This window comes from Oryx dammah, unplaced genomic scaffold (genome assembly GCF_014754425.2).
Source record: "Oryx dammah isolate SB20612 unplaced genomic scaffold, SCBI_Odam_1.1 HiC_scaffold_5, whole genome shotgun sequence".
Lineage (NCBI taxonomy): Eukaryota > Metazoa > Chordata > Mammalia > Artiodactyla > Bovidae > Oryx > Oryx dammah.
The window spans coordinates 31,772,872-31,782,244 of NW_024070189.1; the positions used below are offsets into that span (position 1 = coordinate 31,772,872).

General features: G+C 34.7%; 1 non-coding gene across 1 annotated transcript; it reads right to left on the reverse strand.

Annotated features, from left to right (window-relative positions):
* Positions 1 to 7,755: 7,755 nt before the first annotated feature.
* Positions 7,756 to 7,827, reverse strand: TRNAW-CCA. Its single transcript has one exon. It is a non-coding gene; the product is annotated as a tRNA-Trp (tRNA).
* Positions 7,828 to 9,373: the final 1,546 nt, after the last annotated feature.

Below are 9,373 nucleotides of genomic sequence, written 5' to 3' on the forward strand. Positions count from 1 at the left end.
CTAAAGTCCTTTTGAATTTTCCTTTAGAATAAAGTTATGTGATTATAGAAAATGATTATAGAAAATAAAACACAGAAAAAAAAAATCAAGCTTTAGTGACCAAGTATTTCTTCCAGTAAGCACCCAAATGTCAGTTTGTGGAATGGTGCTGACAAATGTCCTGTTTGCTGGGCTTTGGTTGCATGTGATGGAGGAACAACAGGTGTGCATTTGAGTTGCATTCCAGCTAGGGGTCTTCATTAAGTCATCTAATCCCCTTTCTAATAATATCTACCTTGAAACATTTAGAAGATTAAAAATATCATGATAGCATAATAATGATGTTGATGAAGAACTCAGCATATACTTGACACTTCAGACATTAACATTTACTATTCTAACAAACTAAACTGTTAATATCCCTACTTTATGATTGAGGAAACTGATGCACAGAGGTTAGGAGACCATCTTTAGATTATAAAACTAGTACTAGTACTAGTACTTTAGATTATAAACCTAATACTCAATCACTATGCTATGAAGCTTTTCATTTTTCCACAGAAACAAGTAATTGCTTTAACAAGTGACAGATAACTTGTTTCTGTTTGTTTTAATTGCTGTTATTTTTCAAAAAATTATTGAGGTATGACCTCAAATTTGAGAGAAATAAAATATATACCAAAGAGTAATAAAACTGAATGAAGGAGAACGCTGTTTTGTCTCTGGTCATGTACATACACACACACTAGAGTGCTGTGTCCTTCTGACTGATTTCCTGGCTAAGAAACCAGTAACTGGGTAAATGCCCAAGGTGGGTAATTGTTAACTTAGTGGACTTATGAACTCTAGCACTGTAGTCTCTGTCTTAAAGACACATTTATAATTACTGCCAGTAAACACCAGTATTTTTAGTCTATAACATCCATTAACAAGTTTGAAAAACTCCACTGAAAAATTTAATCCAACTCTACTCTGTAGGTCTTTTACATAGTTGGGTATTTTAGCTTTCTGTTGCCATAGTAGCTATAAATGGAAGTAAGGATATAAACTGAGATATTAGGATTATGATCCACCACAAGTGTAAGTTTTGATTACTTATCATTATATCAATTTTCAAGATTACCAGTCTTGTTAGTGGTCTTAGAATTACACTCATTAAAAATAAAGCACTGTTGGTGGAATGTAAACTGACACAGCCACTATGGATAACAGTATGGAGATTCCTTAAAAAACTACAAATAAAACTACCATATATGCCCACTACTGGGCATATACCCTGAGAAAACCATAACTGAAAAAGACATATGTACTCTGATGTTCATTGCAGCACTATTTACAATAGCTAGGACATGGAAGCAACCTAGATGTTCATCAACAGATGAATGGATAAATAAGCAGTGGTACATATATATACAATGGAATGTTATTCAGCCATAAAAAGGAACACATTTGAGTCAGTTCTATTGAGTCAGATGAACTTAGAACTTGTTATATACGAGTGAAGTAAGTCAGAAAGAGAAAAATAAATATCATACCTTAATGCATATATATAGAATCAAAAAAAAATGATACTGATAAATCTCTCTGCAGGGCAGGAATAGAGACACAGACATAGAGAATAGATTTTGGACACAGAGAGAGAAGGACAAAGTGGGATGAACTGAGAGAGTAGCATTGAAACATATATTACCATATGTAAAATAGATGGATAATGGGAAGTTGCTGTAAAACACAGATGGAGGGATGAGACAGGGTAGGGGGGAGGGAACATATATATACTTATGGCTGAGTCATATTGTTGTATATCCTCCAATTAAAAATAAAATTTTTAAAAAGATTAAAAAGAATTAAGCAACACAATTTGTCATACTGACTTCTAAGAGTACATAATTTATCCCTCATGAAAAAGCACCAAACTGATAATCTGATAATGGTGAAGTAACTTTCTTTATGTAAAAGAGCAAAGCCATGGATGTTTAATGCCAAATATGCTGATGAAGTCAGAGAAATTCATTTAATTATCCAAATACCAGAATGTCAAGTTAACAAAATCTTAAGATATGCAATAAAGTTTTTCCTTGATGCATGCACATCGTTTAGACATGTGTCCGGGACTAGGAACTGTTCAAAATGAAATCCAAAATCTTTAATGAAATCCAGATTCTTCAAATAACTCTTAAAATACTGCTCAATTTGATTCTAGTTTGTAATAAGGACAATTTTATTAGAGGCTATGCTTATAGACAAACTCAAATTTGGGAATGTAAAGCTGAAATCACTCAAAAAGTGGTGACTGAAATATTTTAAATCTTAAAAGAAAAGGAAAGCAACTCCTAAGAAATACAGAAAAAAAAATGTTTTCTATAAGATACACATTATGCAAAATAAGGTTAATTGCCCTAATAGTACTTCTGAACAGAAAAGTGAAACACAGTTGAACATTAATAGACCCCTTTACATACAAACTTCAGATTTCTGGTCTGAAAAATCAAAGCTTCAGAAAATGTAAGTCTTTTTTTTAAAGATATACGCATATGGGTCTTTTGTTTGAAATATCACACTCTTTCTAAAAGCTACGAGATTTTGACCAATATATTATGCCTTGCTGACTTTAAATACCAGAGGCAATTTCTAAAGTTTTTATTTTGTGTGAAAGATTATGTGCTTATAAAAACTAAATATAATCTTAGGCAACTATAAACCAAAGTAATTGGAATGGAATACTCTATTCCAGATACTACAGTTTGCATTTGTTCAATCATGTCATTAATTTATATTTTAAGTATTTTCTATTCCTTTCTTAATGTACCTGGCATCTTATTTCTGGCTTTAACTGCTGACATGAACTGGGCATAAAGTCCAAAGAGCCCACTACAGACAGGATGACTCCTAAATATTTTTCCTCAGAGGAGCTATCAAAATCAGAGTCTATCAGAGAAGAGAAGGGTTTCAAGATTATTTTGGACAATATTCATTATTTTTCACATTATTCTAGGTTATATTTCATGTGCCATCCAATTCCCTAAAGTGCTTACATCCACTTGGAATTCTTTCAGAATTCCAACTTTCCATCAACCAAAATAATCTGTGAGAAAGTGCCAACATCACTTGCTTGCTTTCCTTGGCCTCTTTTGAGAAAGCAGTGACTAACTAAGAGAAAACTACTTCCTATCTCCTTACTCTATCCATGCCTGCTTCCTCTCCCATTTCTCCAGGGCTTATTCAATCCAAATATTTTTTTCAATATTTGGAGAAAATATTAGAAATTTATTAATGTTTTAGAATTAACCTAACTAGCTACTGCTCATCTATACCTCAGAAAATTTCACAGACTGTAAACACATTTGAAGGCATGAACCTTCAAAAGCATATTGACAGAGTTCATGGTTTATTCTTTTTCCTTCCAAATGGTCTTTCACATTTCCCCCCAAATATTCATTCATAGCACCTACTATGCATTATTTTTCATCAACTATTATGATATTTAGAGGTTAAGTGTATAGACTTCAGAACATCAGAAAGCTTCTCTTTGAATCTTGAATCTGCCACAGATTTGGGCAAGTTATTTAACTTCCCTAAGCTTCAGTTGTCTTGTTTGCAAAGGGAAAACACTAGGCTATGAAGCTGTTAGGAAAATTAAGTGACATAGTCTATAGATAGAATTTAACATTCACAGAGCATAATTGTGAATGTTAGTTATTATCCTTATCAATTCCAAAAATATCAAGCAAAAATCTCATTAACATCAACACATGAAAAGCTGGATGAATGCCTACAACTGATCTATAGCTTAGACTTAGTATCACCTCAAACAACGTAGTGTAGGTCTCTCAAGAAATAGGAAAATGTAGTCTCCTTGAAAGCAGGGATGACAGCTCATTCATGTCTAGTGCTATCCTTACAGCCCACCACAACAAGCTATATGCAGTCCTAGATGAAACACTCACCTGAAAAGATAGTCTCTCTTTACATAAGGAATAAATTCTAAACTCTTTAATATGCATTCAAGGCTCTAACTGCTAAGACTGGAAAACATGATGCTTGCTTCAGCAGCATCTTAGGAGAATGTCCCAGTTGTATAGCAGCCTGGTGATTTGGCAGGCTTGACTCCACCTTCAACTTCAGAAGAGGCCTTTGTTGGCCTCCTTCAATACATCTCTGGTTTGGACTGGAGTGATGATCAGGCCTAACCCAATAAGAATGCAATTCCTAAGCTACCCTGCTAGTTTCAAAGATGACTATGTGATATGAGTCAGCTAAACCAAGATACAACATGTAACTTTGATCCTTGAATTAAGAGAATCTGTCAGAAGGCAAAAATGGAAAAGCATGGCATCTTGTTTTCTTGATAATCACTTTTTGACAAAACAAACATACAAACAAAAAGGTTCCTCATGGGGAGCTGATATTCCATGTGGCAGGACACAGAGGTATAAAGAAAATGTAAGAAACATTTTGTTGTTTATACTGTCAAATCAGTGAAACAACCCTTACTTATGGTGTACTTAAACAATACATTAGTTTTTAATTGATTTGAGCATACTTTTACTTGCAGTCAACGTTTTTGAACTTATATATGCACCAACTAGTTTTTTAGAGCAAGACCCTTCTAGATCTTTTGTAAATATTCTGGTCCAGCCATACTTGCTGGTTTGCCATCCCAAAGACCTTCCACATATGAATAGCCCTGAATGCTTTTTGAGGTAGTTCCTTGCATCCAAATTTCTTTCCTCCTTTATTTTACTCATTTTTTCCAATTCCAGTCCAAGTATACTCCCACTTGCAAATCTTTTCATAGATGTTGGATTATGCTACAAATATAATGATCTGTGTCTTTCCATCTTCCTTTTGCCCCATCTGCAGATTGTCAGTCAATTATGGGCAGAGTTGATATCATGCTGGTCTTTGCATCTCACCACTGAACCTACAGCAAGGCTTACATTCAATAACCCTAATTTTTGTCAAACCAGATGCTTTGGCTACATATTTAGGGGGAAATATATAACAACAGTGAATCTAATTGATGGAAGTGAAAAATTAACATACTCTGGACATCTATGTGTTGACCACTATGTTATAGGGTTTTACATATTCGTAAGTTATATCATTTAACTTTCATCACAGACTTGGAATTCTTATCCCTATTTTACAGATCAAGAAATTGGTACTTAGATAAGTATTTATCTAAGTGCTTGCGTAAAATTACAAAGTTTGTGAGTGAACAGGCCAGAACCAGAATTAAGAATAAAAATTTGCGATGGGATAAGATCACTAAGTGGGAGAATATATACTACAGAAATTACAGTCCTGGCTGGATTGGTCCATTTAGTCAAAAGATCAGTGTGAAATAATGTTAAAGTTTAGTGTTATGCAACCCTCTGTAGTTTAACTAAGCCTGGTTAAAGAACCAAAAATTTAAGGGAGTAAATCAATTACCTTTCCTGAAGGAATTGCCCTAAAGGAAGAATACAGTTTGAACTTCTGTGCTGCTGCTGCTGCTGCTGCTGCTGCTGCTGTGTCGCTTCAGTCGTGTCCAACTCTGTGCAACCCCATAGATGGCAGCCCACTAGGCTCCGCCATCCCTGGGATTCTCCAGGCAAGAACACTGGAGTGGGTTGCCATTTCCTTCTCCAATGCATAAAAGTGAAAAGTGAAAGTGAAGTCGCTCAGTCGTGTCTGACTCTTCAAGACTCCATGGACTGCAGCCTACCAGGCCCCTCCGTCCATGGGATTTTCCAGGTAAGAGTACTGGAGTGGGGTGCCATCGCCTTCTCCAACTTCTGTGCTACTTTCATTTATTAAACATTTATTCAGTGACTTTTATGTGGCATGCTATCTTCTAGGTACTTGAAAATATCACACATATATTCTCCAACATAATTTGGTCAATACAGGATCTGTGGAAATTTCTCCACACATAAAATACCAGCACACACAATAATAAATTTTGAAATATAATTTTAAAAAAATTTAAACTTATTTGTATAAGATACAAATATCAATTAAAAAGCAGTCTTATTTAAATGTCTTTGCATTAATTTGAGAGTGTTAATTCACTGAGGTTAGAGGTTTTCCTTTCCTATTTGCCAGATGGAGTCAAATGATAGAGCTTTCCATAGAGGGTGTTATTATTTTTTTTCTTCAGTCATGTCAACCATAGATTAGGGGAAATTTTCAATCTACTAGTCAAAGCAGATCAAGATCGATAACATCATTTTGATCCTTACCCAGAGAAAGGTCTAAGCTGATTGCTGCTATCACACATCCTTCCTTGTTTTTTCCTAAGATTTCTAAGGATGATAAAAAAAAAATCAACATCTCAAATTCTCTTTCCTCAGAGAATTTATTATTGAATCCTCTTTTGAATATCGGGCTCAAAGTTACAAGGAAAGGATTAATAAATGCAAAATTTAGGATATAATTAAATTTTACGTGGAGGAAGGGGAATTGGATAGGAAACAGATTTAAGACTTGAAATATAATGTTGGTAGATACATTTTTTTAATCTAAGTTTTTGAGAAAAAAGTCCCACAAAAATCAGTCCACCATCAATAGGTTTTCCTCCCCTTTCTTTTAGCTTGTAACAAGGATGTTAAGCTTTTATTTTGAATGCTTCTGATTGCAAAGCAGCCTTTTGATATAATAATTTCCACTGGAAAGATGCCACTTACTTAACAAGGGTCACAGTGTGATAAGGGAAAGCAAAGGCAGGTCTAGCCAGAAAATCGATGCCAGTCACACACTGCAATTGAGTTTCATATGCACAGATTTAAAATTGAACAAAATTGGTATCTCTCGAAACTAGATTTGTGGCAACAATTTCCTTCCAATAAAAGCCCAAGGTCTGATTTTCTCCTTTTGATGACAATATACCAGATACTGTAGATTTATTGGTCACAGCTAAATAGTGTTTCCCAGAGGCACACATTATTGAACAACCCTAACATTGTATCTTCATGCTTAAATGCACTATTTTATTGAAAAAATTTTCATTCATGGTATAATGAACTAATTCTTAAGGGGATGACCTCAGAATTTAAAATGAAAACAAATAGAGGGCTGTGAAGTCAGTGTTGGTGACACAGGAGAAAAATGGGGTTTCTTAGAGGAAGGTCAAATGATTTTAACTGGAGTACAGTATTTGGAGGACAAGTTTTCAATATATGTAAAAAAATTTTAAATAAGTTGATCTTTAATCTTATGAACTCAGTTCTAGGAATGTATTCTAAAACAGAATCAGAAAAGCACCCAGACATCTACATATTTCCATCCAGTGGAATACTACACAGAAGTGATGATAAATCAACTACTGCTACGTATCTGAACATGGATCAATCTTGGACATACTACTCTGAGAAAAAGCAAGTCATAGAATACTACAAACAATAATTCTTTTTTTGTTGTTTTTTAAATGAAACACAAAAGTAGACGAAACCAAACAATAGGAATAGCTGGATGGAAAAATTATAAATGAAAGATCATTAAGAACAATATTAAAAATAGTAATTAGATCTTAAGAGAAGGAAACGTACTCAAAGAGGAAACATCTACAGAGCTAAGACTTAGTATACAAATGCAGAACCATCTGAATTTCTTAATCTTTTGATTCCTCTTCCATATATGTCATCACAGCCTAGATATGAATGAAAGTGAAGTCGCTCAGTCATGTCCGACTCTTTGCAACCCCGTGGACTGTAGCCTACCAGGCTCCTCTGTCCATGACATTCTCCAGGCAAGAATACTGGAGTGGGTTGCCACTTCCTTCTCCAGGGGATCTTCCCAACCCAGGGATCGAACCTGGGTCTCCTGCATTGGAGTCAGACGCTTTAACCTCTGAGCCACCAGGGAAGGGAGACAGCAATGGCCCAGGAGGACTGGGAGGAACGCAGCCCTTCCCCGCACTCAGGCCCTCCTCAGGCCTGCCTGTCTCCCCTTTTCCCACCTTCTGTAACTCACAGCTAGCCTCCTGGTCTTTCTGCTTCCACCTTCTGCCTCCCCTCACCCCCCGTCTCTGTATCCCCAACTCTCTCTCCTGCCCTCGGCTTGCAGTGAAGGATGCGGACAGGGTGCTCTGCCGCTACAAGATGCACTCAACAAAATGGTTTTGAAAACCAACCTTGTTATCTTAAGGTTTCCAGTAAAGCAGATCTTCCCCATCAAAACATTCATAAGGAGTACAATTAATTAAAAGATATTCATGAGGAAAATATTTGTTGATGCTACAAATGCTAGCTCTTCTTCAACACGTTTGCTCTGGTGACTTCTTAAAGGAATGCTAAGTGGTTAGTAGAATTACTCTTGTAATAGATAAAGGAAACAGAAATACATATAAAACATGGTGGAACATGCCAAGGAAGTGGTTATCTTGTGGAAACACTTCTAATGCATTGGTAGTATAAACAGTCCTTTTGTGTTTATTGCTCTATATTATAGATATAAAAGAGCTAGATGGATCCAAACCTCAAATACATTTACTCTTGTTAATATTATATGTCATTAAAAAGACAGAAATTGATGGAATCAATGTAGAAACATTTAAAAATAACATTAAGATCAGGGACTAAGTGCTCTATATTAAGCAAAAGAATAGATATAATAAAATAGGAATTTTCAGGAGAGTAAAATCAGTTTTAAATAGTCAGAAAAAAACATAAAAAGATATGAAAGGGTAAATTATAATATAAATAAAACATAGGGAGATAAAATTTGATTCTAAGATATCAGTAGGAAGTTGAAGTACAAGTAAGTGAAGTTGTAACTAGTATGTATTAACTATAATTTCATAAAAACTCTTATAATAGAAGTGAAATGGCAGTAGAACTCATATGTAGAACAAAGAAGGTGAAAAATGTAACAAAAACTTATACAATGGTAAAAATGTCCATTTAATTTAGGAATGTGTAAGATGAAAAGCTGAAAATAGAACAGGAATAGATAAAAGAAAGTAAATAATGACAAAAAAGAAAAGGGACTTGAGAAGAGCCACAACTTCAGTGTAGCATGAAATTGAAACATGGCAAAAGGATAATATGAAATTCTGAAAAGGCAAATGACAAAAGGACAAACCCCCCCAAAATGGTTAAAAAACAAGACAAAGATGAAAAGATTTTGGATGATTCTGAAGAATTAAGTTAACAATACATTGGTATGAGTTGAAACATACAAATGAGAACAAGTGATTGAACTCTATAAAGAAAATGAATAATGAAACGCTTCAGGAAGACTTTTTTTTAAAAAGCTGAATAAGATGAGATAAACATCTCGCTCAAAAACCAAAAAGAAACACATGGAAACAAATGCTTGCTTTAATGGTAGGTCAAAGAGCAATACAGAAATTGCAGAAATGCCTTTGAAAAGATAAAAGGCCAACAGAAAGCTAAAAGAAACTAGGGGA